This window comes from Ischnura elegans, chromosome 4 (genome assembly GCF_921293095.1).
Source record: "Ischnura elegans chromosome 4, ioIscEleg1.1, whole genome shotgun sequence".
Taxonomy (NCBI): Eukaryota; Metazoa; Arthropoda; class Insecta; order Odonata; family Coenagrionidae; genus Ischnura; species Ischnura elegans.
In genome coordinates this window covers 48,955,223-48,970,496 of record NC_060249.1, presented here as the reverse complement: position 1 = coordinate 48,970,496, position 15,274 = coordinate 48,955,223, and the positions used below count along the sequence as shown (strand labels likewise).

Here is a 15,274-nt window from a genome sequence, read left to right as displayed (position 1 = left end):
TTTAGGAATATAGTGCCCGATTTTATCTTTAACTAAGGCTTTGGTGTAAGTGGTTTTCATCATAGCTCTGCTAGTATCACCAACATTGGCTTTACGGTGAATGATTATTAAGCTTCTTATTGAAAACGATTTCATAGGAATTGCGTGCAACAAAATGATAAATGGCAGTTATCGAGAGAGAATTAAATCGTGCGTCCCTATATCAGTTGTGCTTAATCACTAGTCATGTGTTTAGTGTTTACTCGCCATTGATAAGATTAACTTAGAGTTAAAAAAAAGTATTTCACATTAATTAGTTGCCATACTCGGATTTGGAGTCGTAAACTTTTCTGTTTTGTGATTTCCTGTACATTTTATTGCCAGAGTTGCATGGATGTATTGGAGGAGAAATCTGGAGAAGGAGAAGATTGAGAAGTCTTTTTAGAGCCAAATCATCTCTATTAAATAAATCGCTTTTTTGTCATTTGAATGTCGATAGCTAATTTGCTTTTTAAGCGTATCACTATGGTAAAAAAAATATATCGGAGTTTCGATTTTTACATGTCGATTACTCGCTCCAGGTATATCGTCTCCACACATTTTTTTAAATTTTAAACTTAAAAAAGTTTAAAAGCCGTTAAATCCATAACTAAAAAAAAGAAGCGTAATATAGGCAGGCAGAAATATTGAAAATAAAATCTAAGAAGTATGAAAAATGTTAAACATTCTCTAAAAGAGACATCGTGTATGAGAAAATTACGTAAATATGACGTGTATCATGATTAAATGAAAAGATCATTTTGAAAGTATTCGAGATTTATCATCAACGTGAATTGACGACAAAAAATGAAAATAGTACGAAATGTACGTAGCGATTGTGCATGGGTGAAAGATATAAAATTGTTATCCATATACCTATCCCCAGATAGCGTTAAAGTACGAAATTTTCTCACGGGTTACGTAGTATGCAGGGTGTCCCATTTAACTTGACCACGCGAAATAACTTTTTGTCCAGATGCAAATTCAAGAATATGTCAAGCAAATGTCCATTAGCCGTCAGGGGGACATTAATCATCATGATTGCCTTCCTTGTAGCTTTGTTATTTACAAAGACATGAACATCGGTACGTCCTATTTTAAATGGCACCCCATATTTTTTATTCGGCAATTCATTACCTCTCCTAAAGACTTATTCAAAAATGTAGCACAGTGGACCATTAACGTAAACACGGTGTTAGGAAAAATGACTGACTCTCTAGCGCTTGGTGCAGGTACGCGAATTTTGGAACTACTACACATGCTGACGTTGACGGTGAACAAATGAAAACAGTAAAATGCAAACCAGTCACAAGAAACTCGTCCACTTACTGTGCTACAAGGAGCTGTACTGTAAAGCTACAAGGAGGGCAATCATGCTGATTGCTGTCCCCTGCTTGTCACATTCTTGAATTTACATCTGGACAAAAAGTTATTTCGGGTGGTCAAGATAAATGGGACACCCTGTATATTATTATTATATCCCCTGAATATTTCAAAATGATAGAGCGCCGATCAGTGGCGGATACAGAAAAAACTCAAGGGGGGGGCGCAACATATCTTGAATTGTCTTTACTTCTATCGTAATAAGAGATGATCAAGTCATAGGCAAAGTATAAGAAAATTTTATATAAAGTGATTATAAACATGTAAAAGACAATGCCATCTTATGATATAACAAAGTTACAATTGTGGTTTTGCAATGTTCGGCAATACAGCCGGACCCGCAAGGGGGGGGCGCGCGCCCCCTGCGCCCCCCATCTGTATCCGCCACTGGCGCCGATTTTATAAGTCACAAAACAAGTCTCGATGAGTATACCGGTCGAGGGGGAGTGATGCTTCCTTCCTTCTGAGAATTAAAACTTGGGGGAATGTGGGTTTGGTCGTCGCCCCGTCTGCCCCCTTTGAGCGCCAGCCAATTGTCATTCTGCCCTCACGGTATCTTTAATATAGTTCTACCCCCCCTGCATGCCCGTCTGTCTCTTTGTTCGTCTGTGGTCCTCCGCTCGGCAGCTTGGGAGGTCGCGACCTTTCGGAGCGTGTCTCTGCGTTTGAATGGCACGCGGCCTCAAAGGTCAGAAATCTCAGCGGCTGTCGACCTAAACAAAGGGTCTCTTCATCTTTTCCCTTCTCTCTTGTTTGTCCCTCATGGTACATGGCCCAGAGTTGGGAAAGTTACCAAAAAGGATTAATTGATGAAAGGAAAATCAATCTCGGTATAAATTAACTAGTTGAAGTTAAAATTTATTCTTATATAAAAAGTAACTATATAAGAATTGCCAGGAGAAAAAATTCCCCGCGATGCGATGGAAAATACTTTGAATGATTCATTTATAACCACTTTTTTCACTATTAAGTTGTGTTTTCATTAAAAAAACAGGTAGAACTTTGTTGCGCACTTAATACTTCAACATTAACTAGTTACTTTTTGTGTAATATTTCTAAACCTGCCGCGTGGACTGCCCGTGAAATATAAAAGAATTGCCATGAGAAAGAATTCCCCTGGACCGGGAATCGAACCACAGACGTTTGGGTCACCGGGCCGATGCGCAGACCACTACGCTATGCAGATTCTTTCATTGCCAAGGCAATTATACCGACCAATTATCTGTGACCCTCGATACCTGAAACCTGGATAGCGTAGTGGTCTGTGCATCGGCCCGGTGAGCCAAAGGTCCGTGGTTCGATTCCCGGTCCAGGGGAATTCTTTCTCATGGCAATTCTTGTATATTTCACGGGCAGTCCACGCGGCAGGTTTAGAAATATTACACAAAAAGTAACTAGTTAATGTTGAAGTATTAGGTGCGCAACTAAGTTCTCGCTGTTTGTTTAACGAAAATACAACTTAATAGTGAAAAAATGGTTATAAGTGAATCATTCAGAGTATTTTCCATCGCTAGCTACGACTTTTGCCTATCATGGTGGCAGATCTCGAATATCGTAACAGTAAAAGAGTTCATCTTTTGAGGCTATCCACTAAGCAAGCCATTTTTTGACGTCTTCGTTTTAGTGCTACTACGGATCAGCCAGACTATGTGCCATCGAACGGAATAAGTTATAATCGGACGGCGCAATATCTGGGGAATTTAGCGGGTGGGTAAGGACTCCCCGTTTGAGCGTTTCGAGGTAGCTTTTAATGGCTTTGGCAGCATGAGGTCAAGCGTTGTCATGCTGTAAAGTCACTTTGTCGCATCATAAGGAACTCAAGTTCCTTGCTATTGCGCAAAACGGCTTGGTGGGTAAAACTCCTAATGCACAAGCAAGAAATTTTTGAGTTTGGCTTGGATCTTCATCCTATAATTCCTCCAATTGAGCGTCTTTTAAGGCTTTTGGTCTTCCTTCATACGGACGGTCGTCAACATTGAAATGACCGCCTTTGAAGCGACGGAGCCAATTTCACTTTGTTTCACTTTTCGCAGCTTCTTCGTAAACTTTTTGGAGCTCTTTATATTAGCGCCGTTCAGTCACCGTTTTATTTGAGTAAAAGAAGAAAATCAACAATTCCCGCAAATGACGGTTACTTTGCATAAACCCAGACATGTTCACGCAGCAATTAGGATATGACGCCATAACAAACCCACCATAGTCGTATAGCGGTTTGTTTGCCAGTTGTCTAAGCTTGGTTCGTGACGTTTCTAGTCATTCAAAATCGACCAGTAATTACTGCTAGAGCCATCTATTATTAACAGCGGGAACTTAGTTGCTCACCTAATAATTATTAAGTTACTATGGAAATATTAGGTTATACTAATCTGGCATTAGAGTTCGTCAGCAGTGTTTAAATCCTGAAAATATCGTACTGCTTCCGCATCTGGGATTGGATGTCTCTCCTGTGTGAAGAAGTAGGTAGATGCCTAAATTTGGAAAACGTTAAGAATCTTCCGAATTTAGTTTTAGTTACGGTTACGACGATTATATTTTTTGGGGGGAATCTTTACGTTATGATGGGCAGAATTATGTTCCACTCTTAGATGAATGATTTGTGTTCCTGGGAGTCAATTATTCTACACTATCATTTATATTTCTGTCATTGTGAAACAATATGTTGGAATTATCGGCCTTAATGGACATTCCAATATGGGTACGATTTAATTTTCCATGGGTACATATTGTGGAGAAAGTATTAATTAATTCATTTATTTATTTTGAATCGTTCCAAATTAGTATTTTGGCAAAAAACGATCAATTTCAAGGAACGAGAGAGTTCTGTGATAGGAATGCGAGCAAAATATTTGTAATTGCATTCGGTTCAATTGCTTGAATTTCAAGGGTATTTTAGGGAAAGTAATTTAGTGAAAGGCAATTTCAATTATTCATATTGTTATTCGTCGTAAAGCAAAGGCTTTTAAGCTCGGCTTTCGCGTTTTTGCGGTGGTAATTTAAGTTTTCTTTTCGCACTCACGATTTCATGTTTTCTTCGCGTATGACTTTATAGAGCAATAAAAGTGATCATTAAGGTCATTAAAACTTTTTATCGAAAGCTGCAATTCGTGTGGCAAAGTAATTACTGTGATGAAATTTCATGATCTGCGGTTCACTGACCACTTGGCAGCAATTTAAATTTTTTAAATTTCATGGTATTGAGCGGGCTTTAGCTTTCCAAGAAGTAGATTTACTTCTTCCGATTTTTATCGTAGCATTGAAGCTTAATTTCCGACCTTCGCGGTATAATGATGAAAGTATTATTAATTATTCCGTAGAGGTCGTGTAGACGTTGGAATGTGTCAGTACAAAAACGAAATACGTGAACTAAAGCAATACTAATTACAAAATGCACGTATTGTGGAAAAATACGTATTATATTTTTTAATAAATGAGATATTACTTCCCATTCCATTCAATGCATTCTGATATACTATATAACGCCTATTAAAGTAGGAAATTCTTGACTAGTCTCTTTAACTTACTATTTTTATACGACTACTCCAAATGCTGCCGCCGGACTACTAAGATTTCATCATTGCATTTGCATGTAGAGAGGAACGTAAGAAGAACACGTGATGGAGATTTTTGATGGAAGTCTTTTAGCCCCTAGTTATCGGATGCTTGGCCCGTGGGAAAATACTCTTGAGAATGGTGTATTCAGGATTGACGCATATGCTGTAATCAAGTGTATTTTTTAGTCGTTATTTAAGTTGTAATCATTTAAAATCTCACTAAATTGTGTGATCGATTGAAATCTACATTACGGTCAAAATGCATGTGCAGTTTAAATCTCCTGCCGTCATCATTGTTATAGCGCATGTTTGATTGCGTCAATTAATCTCGAATTTGTATCAATGCCATCATTTTTTATGGCATATTAAGATTTATGAGGGATTGGAATTAGGAAAAAGCAATGTGATAATGGCGTCGAGAGTATGGTTCTAAAAATACAATAATTATTGAGTGATTTTTTCACGAGTTTCTAAAGTCAGAAACGCCGGTACCAAGGTTGAATTGGAGTAGGAGAATACTTTTGACAATTCACACATATACCAAGTGGCCCCAGGTGCAAAAAAGTGTTTAAAAAATACTCGTATATTTCCCTACCCTCGTGTTGTAGAATATTCTGCCTTTAATGAAGACGGACCAGTGGTCAGATGGGGAGGTACTTACATATTTTTGTGTCCCATACCAGAATATCTTTGATTTTCCGTTTCCGCTATGTCATACCTCTTTATTCGATTTCTCAACTTAGTGTTGCTGAGCTTTTTTTTAAGTTAACGTTTTCTCCAGGGTAAAAATGATAGACGTGATAAATGCTTTTGTTTTTATATTCTCTTGGTGAGAATATAACGGTCCGTACTAAATCAATGAGTAAGTATTTAATGTAAATTTGAAAAAAATCACCCCCGTTTTGTATTTAATGGCTGTTTGGTGATTACTCGGGGGTAGGTTGTGGTAATTACCCTTTCGTGGTCCCTTTTGTTGTGTGTACTATTTTAATGAATGCCACAATGCACGATAAGTCCGTGAGGTAAATTGCTACGTTGTCCCAATGATGTCCCTTGCTCGCTTTGACCAATGAATTTGCTACTTAAGAGAGAGAAAGAGAGAGAGGGCACTTGAACTATTTTAAGGAATGGGTGCCGAGGACCTTTTAAGGGTCATCATTCAATTGAGAGATCTCAAACTATAGGAGCCTTTTATGAATCCTTTTTCACCGTTCAAAAAAACCCTCTAATGCTGTTTGCGAGGCAGGATGTCTGGTAAAGGGAGTGGCATTGTTGTGCCATAAATCAATTGTTTCGGTTGGTCTTTTTTTCACTCTCGTGGATAGTGACGCTGTGAGGCTTCGATGTTGCCAAATTGTGCGCTATTTTTTTTTTATTCGAGCGCGCCCGTCCAAGAGTGCATCGTTATCTTTTTGGCCATGGTGTTCTCAGTTCAACTGAAATCGATGTACTCGTGCTGGATGTACCATTTGAAACAAGATATAATAATAACGTTTATGAGGAAAGATAGTTATACGCTTATTCAGCATGTCTAAATCGAACGTTTCCTATTGATCGAATCTAGCCAGTGTTCGGCGGCTTCTACATCGCTGCGGTTCGCGAATTCAGCGTGACATGGCTACTCGGAACGCTGTTATTTGCTTTTCCCCGAGGTATTTTATTTAATTAATAACTTAGTTATCACCCACAAATATTACTCCTTGTCAATTTCCTGAAAAGGGTCAAATTTACGTTCATCCACCACAACGGAATAGAATTCCCGTTAAAAAATTCCCACCAAAATAATTTAATTTATTCGGTAATCCCCATAAAAACTATCGGTCATTTCAATTAATGCATAATGTATTATTTTTGTAGGAATGCCAGAGTAGTGATGATTAGTGAATGCAAAAAAGCACAAATTCTCTGGGTTACACATTGACACAAAATTACTCTGGACCGCGCGCGTAAAGCAAGCCATCGTTGGAGATCGTCGTTGTTGTAATAGGAGCAATGCTTCTCTGAAGGATACTGTTATAATCCTCGAAGTATGCGTTTGCAAGCCATGAATAGAATGGATACCTTGTACCAGGCTTGTAGATAGGAATTACGGCTTAGGGGGGTTTAGGTGCAACTAATACTGGGGGTATGGAATACGGGAGTTGCGGGTGCCCTCCCCCAGAAAATTTTTAAAATAAGTGGTGAAAAATGGTGAGTTTTACAGCTATTTGAAGGACATTTTATAAATCCTTACACTATTCTATAAGTAATATTTATCCAATTAAGTAAAATGGATTTAATTTTACAATTCTCTGAGTTCTGCGAGGGGGAGTTTTATCCCCCAATGCCCCCCTTCGCTACGCCTCTGCGTTGCGGGGTAATTTTGTTTTGGCTTGCGCAAACATTCTTTAGTGCTTTGGCTTTCGTTTCATAAATTTTGCTATTGCGTTCTTTGCGTTTATATGCTCTTGCTGAAGTGTTTTTAGATACATTATGTGCTAGCCAAAGCATGGATGGGGATATTCTTATTTCTATGCATTTCATCTTCTACAATAATCGAGGGTAAATACGTCTTTTCTCCTTAGGCTTCGGAAACAAATGAAATCTCAAAGTGAAGTGATTTGAGGGTGATCGACAAAATAAAAAAAAATTACTCCGCCGACGGCGGATACTGCAAAAGCAGAAATAGACTGTCATTTGCCAAGTGTCGCCACCTATCGATTTGATTTAACACCACGAGTGAATTCGCCCGACCGCTTGAAGTTTCCTACCTGCTCTTTTATTTTTCCTCCACCACCCGTCGTGGAGGCGCCACCGGTCTGGCGCCCCGTTTCGCGGCAAATCGTTTGTTGATTTTTTTCTCTTCTCTCCTGCGGAAAAGGATTCAGTTTCTCCCCGAAGCTTGTGGTAATTCACTCTTTTCTGAAAGGGAGCAAGAAAAAAACTGAGGTGAAACCCTGCTGAGACCAATTTTTGAGCTTTCGTCTTGATTTTCAACTTTGTCTCTCGCTCCGAAGGGAAAGATGTTAAATTCTCGACTAAGTGTGAGAAATATAGGGGGTCTATCGGCAGTGAATATCTAGGCTCATTCAGCTATTTTCTCATAACCTGAAAATGAAAAAAATGCAAAAGTTTTCATCCACTTTTCATGAGTTAGTGGCATCATGTAAGTTCAGTTTCGTTAATTCAAACGAAGAGACCCGATCTTTTACCGAAAGAATCTCTGATTAGAGTCAAAAAGTACCATCATATTAACTTATCGTATGTTTTATTTCACATAATGACATTACGTTAGCCTTGATCGTCATATTCAGTAGTTCCTCCACATTTAAGTCATAGCAACTGTTATCTTCCTTCTCCTACCTTGCTAGTTAAAGGTCGTATTCGTTGTTATTGTCTATGAGAACCTATTGCTCATCATGAGGTTTAAGCTCTTCCAGGATCATCAACATGAAAAAGGATTATGTATTTGCTTTACGATATAGGTTTTTCCTTGGCTAGTTTTCAAGATCATCTCACTTTGCTTACAGTAGTGGATGGAGATTTAGAGCCATAGTTCAGTAGCATAGAGTCGATTGATTGGTCCTTTTTCAAACTCCAATGAATATAACATAAATATTGTATAGAGGATTCTCCACTCTCGCGACTCCTTTGATCACCACTGGTCGACGTAAATAGTGGCGCTACAGTCGCTAGGATACTTGTCAATATACGTATTAACCAGCAAGAGATACGCTACGTGGCGAATGTAATCTATTATAGCTAAAATTTAAGCTCATGTCAACTATCTACGAGCTTAATGCTGAGCATTAAACGATTAAATTTGCCGCGTAGCGAATATCTTGCGGGCTAATATGCATATTGACTGGTATCCTAGCGACTAGAGCGCCACTATTTACGGTGACCGGCGGGAATCAATTTAGTCGAGGGAGTGGAGAACAGTGTGGCCTCCAGTAGTAGTAATATAAACTCTATGGAATATGTGATGTCCAATCGTGCTCGTATTTGTGGACCTGTTTGGAACGTATAAAAATTGCCCAGCTCTATCCCTGGAGCCCGGGGTTCGTGGCTCAGACTCTCCATTCCTCGCCAGCTTCATCGATTTGTGTTTTGTGAAGGACTTCGGCTCGAGAGCTCTTCGAATGAGCCGACTCTGAATTCCTATGGTTCGTCAAGTGCCTGATCGATGCGAGTTCCAAAGGCGAAGACCATTTGATTTCACTGCGCTACCATATTGCATCATTGTATCTGTAGGATAACAATCAATAACTAATCGGTCATTCCACCTCATCAACAAACTTTTGGGTCCTTAAAGGTCTCATATTTTGATGAAAATATTTGTATGGATATATATTCAGGCCGCGCGGGAGAAAAATGTAAAGTTTTAAATATTAAAAAAATCCATTTAATGAGTTGCCACTAAATTTTATTTTTGGAACGGTAGATACACTTGTCTAGATTATAAAATAAAAGTTTCGGCCAATTCGGAGATGAGTTATTTAAGAAAAAGAATTAACAATTTTTTAGCATTTAAAACTAAAAATAGTACGAGAAAGGCATTTGATCAATTTATAATAATGTCATGTCTTACGAAAACAGTTAGCTTAGAGGATTGATAAGTATTGCGTTATGGCATTGTGGAGAAACACAACACATTTATTTCTCGCATCTTCAAAGCTATAATTTTGCAAGCTTTGAGCTGCATTATTTTCAAGCAGAACGTTGAGCAAAAGAAAAAAATCCAGGTGTATAGTATTTATCCATATGCATATGAATATTTTTTAAATTAATGATACGTATAAACAACTAACCAAAAATATTCCACTTGATGTAACGTACTAAAATGCGTAGTTAAAATTCCCTTGGTAGTTATTTATTACTATACTTTGATTGTCTTTAATGTACTTTGCCCTACACTTGAAAATAATTCTATTCAGTACTTTGCAAATTCCTTGAAGATTCGTAAATTATGTGCGGAATATTGGGTTGAGGATAGTTATGTTATCAATGACATAAGTTCAATGGAAACGAAGTTGCTCTATTTATTTTGGTCAATACTGATTGGTATCCATGGATTATATTTGCTTAGTCACCATCATCAATAAACATTGCAAAACGGTATTTTAAAATTCTAGTCTCATCTTTTTTTATAATTTACAACAGAATTATTTTTGTAACAATTTATAGCGGTAACGTTTCAAAATTGCATACTCATTTTCATTTCAACCCTAAAGATGGTTTATAAATAAACCGAAACGTCTGTAAACTTGCATTTGATTGTTAAGACCTACACACCCAAGATTCATTTTATGTAGTAAATACACAGGTCAGGAAAAAAACTCATTCTATTATTTATTTCATTACATTCTGTACTTCTTGTTAGTAAGTATGCAATAAAATTCATTGATGATGATTGAAAAACTCTTTCAAGCTCTCTCAATGAGTCCGTTTCCTTTCTGTGCCACTGAATAAGGGGTGTAGTGAGTACGTGTCTGCATTCGTATTTATTACAATTGTCGATTCTCGTTTTCCCGTACGTACTGTTTGGGTGGCAGCAGTCTCTTTTTTTCCCCGTGCAGACCACATTCTTCTCGCTCGACTGATCCCCTTCCTTATTTCGTGCGCGTTCTTAACTCGCTCCACTTGCGAGGCCGTGGAAGAGATACGAAGGGGGTTGGAGTTACATGTGGAGTCTCTTTCCTCCCCTTATCCATTCTTCCAATCTTCCCGACTATACCGCGCGCACCTGCCTGCTCCTCGTGAATACTGTAGTACAGGACGCCACCGCCGTTTCTCTCTACGTCAGTATTTCCCGAACGGTAGTGGTTCTGTAGTGCCTCGCTCCAAACATACAAACGATGCCACTTCAATAGAACGTGAAAGCTGTGGAGATTGCTTCATCTCTATGTAAATTGCTTGATGATGAATCACTTGATCTCCACGTGAAACATTTTAATTGTAAGGGTCGGGCTCAAAAGAGTGCCAACAATCATTTCTGGTGTTTTGATATATTTGCGTTTTTAAAGTTTGATTAAATCCATAAATAATTGTCATTATTTAACTACCAATTTCAACGCATTAGTATTGAGTTTATACATTTAAATGTTAAATCACATTATATGCTTAATCCTAGGTGAACTGATATGGCTCCCGTGTTATGTTGCACTCATTTAACCCGACCCCTTCAATTTAGCGAACTCTTTTGTGTCTATGCCCGCTTCTATTTTGCACGTTTATTTATTTGTCTCGTTGTTGATCGTCTTTTGCGTGTCAAATCTTGCCACTAAATTTTATATAACTTTCCGATGAGATATCAAGCTGAAATTTTCAGTATTATTCGGAACCAGAAGGCAGTGCAATATTCTATCAGTTTTATTATTGTTGGAACTGTATCTCTATTTTTATGCAAAGTTTAAAATTAAATATGGAGATAAGTTCAACGAATGGCCGTCAAATCCGGGGTCGGCGCTGCGATCATTAAAAGGAAGGACAATTTTTGAAAATTAAAAAAAAATGTTTAAAGCTAAGTATAATGAAAAATTAGGCGAGCATAATGATGACAATTAAAATTAAACTTCATAATTTGGTCAACAGCAAATGAAAAATTCCATCGCTGTAGTGTTTTTTACGTGGCACCATCACGTGGACTACCTTTCGTCTGGCTCCTACACTTTGAACTATCAGACGTCGCGTCGCGCCTTGGTCCACGAAGTGGTCTCTAGACGTCCAGCTGTATTCCTTCCATTCCTCCGTTTCCGGTACACATACGCCTTATTGAGTTGCTGACCTCTCCCACCTAAGTCATATTTCAAATTTCCGGATAATTTTTCCTCCTATTTGGAAGGGTTGCTGTTAATATCCTCTGAAGTAATTAAGGGCAAACTTCACAGGTGATGACCGTTACTCTAATATGGACGGCTTTCTAATCCTCGGCCATCTCGCAATTCGTTTTTAATGAAGATACGGTTGAAGGTGTTAGGATCTTGTTTTTTTTTCGCATTGAATATCCCATTGAGAAGTTACTTAAATGACACTACCTCTTTCCCACTTCATACAGTGCAAGGGTGGAATTGCTTGAGTTATTTCACATGGCATGATTTTATCTAGGATGAACATCTGCGTTGTTTGGTTAATGATTCATACCATTCTTCGCTTGAGTTAATTCATTTTTAATTAGCCCGCTAATGCCTTAGAGTCGAAAACATAGTTGATGAGAGAGATATTCTCCGTGCCATAGGAGTGCAGTTTCGATTGGCTGAACAAATAGTTCATATCTCTTTGGGTTTGTATGTAGTTTCACCATGAATATGAATTTCAACTGGAGAATCAAATCAAATGCATGTAGGTAGACCCTTCATTTTATCCCGTGTTCTTGGCAAAATACGTTTTGTTTTAATGTGGGAAATATAGCTTAAGTTGCATTTATTTTCCTTATTTGAAACTCCTTATTGTTAAGTATCTATTGAAAACTCATGAGAAGTTATACGAGCATCATTTTCAGGCTCCGAGGAAAATTCTCTTGTGCTTACAGGGATACAAGTGGTGCAAATGTTATGTTTCTTGCTGCACTGTGTGGCTGTTATTGATCTATTTTAGGCACATACTTTAAGCACGTTATATTTTTACGAATTCACATAGCTATTCGCCAATAGTTAGGGAAAGGGGTTAATTTTGCAATCATCAATTGTGCTATCATCATACTTCCTTCCCATAGACTGGGGAACAGATATCTCTATCGTTTCAGGTTATGTAATTTCCATAACTTCTTTATAACTTTTCCGTAGCTTAGTTTTTACGAATTCACATATCTATGCACCAATAGTTAGGAAAAGGCATTAAGTTTGCAATTACTAATTACTCTATCATAATACTTCCTTTTCATTGGCCAGGCGATATATATCTTATCCGCTTATTGTAGGTTATGTTATTGATTTTATGTTTTTAAACCCTCACTAAAATATTTCATCAGTATAGATGAGTATGGAAAATTTAGCAAGTTCCAATGAAATTACCCAAATTTTCGCGCGACATTTGGGAGAGGGGTATTTGGTGGAGGATATTTAGAATTTTCCAGGGAAGTGATTTTTTCTTATTTTCTCGATGGACCTCAAGTTATATGCGAAACGAAGTTTATGCTTTGATTCGGTGGCGTCAATGGGTTTTCCGCTCTCGAATCCAGAAAGAGAGTAGAGGGGGTAGTTATGCTGGACCACATGGCGAGGCGGAAAGTATAGATCGGAACGGTGCCCACCCTTCATTTGTTCTCGTGACGTCATCCCCCGAAAAAGACGGAGGAAATGGTGGCGGGAGGGTGGTCAGGAGGTGGAAGGGGGTTAAGAAATAGGGGTGCGGTCCCTTTTTCCTTTCGCATCAAATCAAGATGACATCCGTCTGTCAATAACCCACGGTCGATCTATTCGCGGAATTACTCCGTAACCGTTCAGGCGGCTCACTGGGGAAAATATAATGGGGTTTTGTAGGCTTGTTTAGTTTTGTTTTTGCACAGATACTACTTTCATCTGCGAGGTCAATCTCGCAGAGGACGGATTGGTAAAATTGCCAAAGATCGTCGGATACATCCAGTGGTGGGTGTTTGCATTTTGTTTGCGCTTTGTTGTTTGTCATCTTCTCCAGATCAAATCTTTCAACTCAATTTTAACCCAGTTTCCGATTAGATATATTGCTGATATGTTTTGAATGACTCAGAACCAGATGAAAATGCGATAATGCTTTTATTATGATTTTAACTTTATCTCGTTTGTTATTTAGAATTAAAAATTAAAAATGAAGATTAGTTCAAAAAAGGCCAACAAAATCCTGTGGCGGCGCTGCGATCATTTAAAGGAACGAGAGTCACAACAGGAAATTTTTTTGTATCTAAGTTCGTTGAAAAATCGATTGAACAAATGTGACACTCACACAATTGTGGGATTCCTTCTTCTTTTGATGCATTTCTTTTTTATTTTCTAAGTGCCATCCTGGCTGTGGAATGAATGTTTGATCTGTTGTCGTATAATTTCAGAATTCTGGTTGTTACTTAGGTCTTGTATCATAATGGATATATTTAACCCTTGAAGGATCATAAAGATGTCAGCGTTTCGATCGCATAACAAAATACGTTTTTAGGCTAATATTAAAACGTAGATTCCAAAAACATTAATATGAAAGCGATATCTCTAATTGTTTCTGATATAAAGTCTCTGAGACGTCAAATAATACCAATTCTCGATCCCTAATGGTCCATAGGGACATATGTGTCCCATGACATAAAAACACTAATTTTGTGAAAATTGAAGCGTAAATCTGGATTTTTTCGTACTCACTCCACTGGCTAGGTATACATAGAGTATGAACCGAAAACCTTGTGGTAATTCACCATCTCATCCATTTGTTTTACGAACTATCAAATTTCCACTTAATAAACAGCATTTCAAGTGAAAGTTCTTAACAATGTGGATGAAACAATATCAAAGGATATCACAAAAAGAATTTAAAACTAGAAGCCAATAGCCTTTCCTTCAATAGAACTAATTCTTACTATCGTGCACCTTCTGATTTAATGTTGAGAGAATTAAAAAAAAAATTGGGACCTATATGTCCCGTGGACCCTAAAGGGTTAAGAGCGACTCGGAGAACATATTAGAACTCCACAACATTTCCAGGTCCGACGGAAACGATAGATTAAGAGAGATATTTTGCCGAAAGGATAAATATGGGACTTCGCTTTTCTCCCGAACCATAAAGGACTTAGTCACTACGCAGGTTTCAGCGGTGTCGAGGTTCCAATGCTTCCGTTCTTCCAGTACCACGTTACTAAGTACCAGCCGTTTACTCATTTTAAAAAATCTGTAAAAAGAAATGAAGCCTTGCAATCATCAAAGTTCTTTATTCCAACGCCTCCATTCTTCCGTTGCTACCGCCTCGGTTGTTGGTTTAAGACATCAGTGTCGAACAGACAGCAACGAAGAAAAGGTAATTCCTGCTGTCGGCCATATCTGAACATGCCTAGACCCCGGGACATGACATTGAATTTGACGAAGCCAGGATAATAGTAAAAGAAGGCAGATATTATCCCAGACTTATCCGCATCGGTTGTTGGTTTAATACAACAGTTTCGCTGGCACTGCTGCCAGCGTCTTCAGGTCGAAGATGTTGGTCCACGATTCTAGTCCTCGTTGTATACCGATACCTCCACTGCAAAAACACTCAACAATCGCCCACCGAATCAAATCCGCTCATCTAGTAGCCCAACAATACGAATCCGCTCAGCTGGCAGTGTCCGCAGCATAAACGCTCATCTACTATTCTCCTAGGTTAGTGGTGAGCGTTTATGCTCTGGACAC

General features: G+C 38.3%; 1 protein-coding gene across 4 annotated transcripts in view; it reads left to right on the top strand.

Annotated features, from left to right (window-relative positions):
* LOC124157408 overlaps positions 1-15,274 on the top strand; it is an 872,201-nt gene that overhangs the window by 396,362 nt on the left and 460,565 nt on the right. The gene's annotated exons all lie outside the window — the stretch shown is intronic.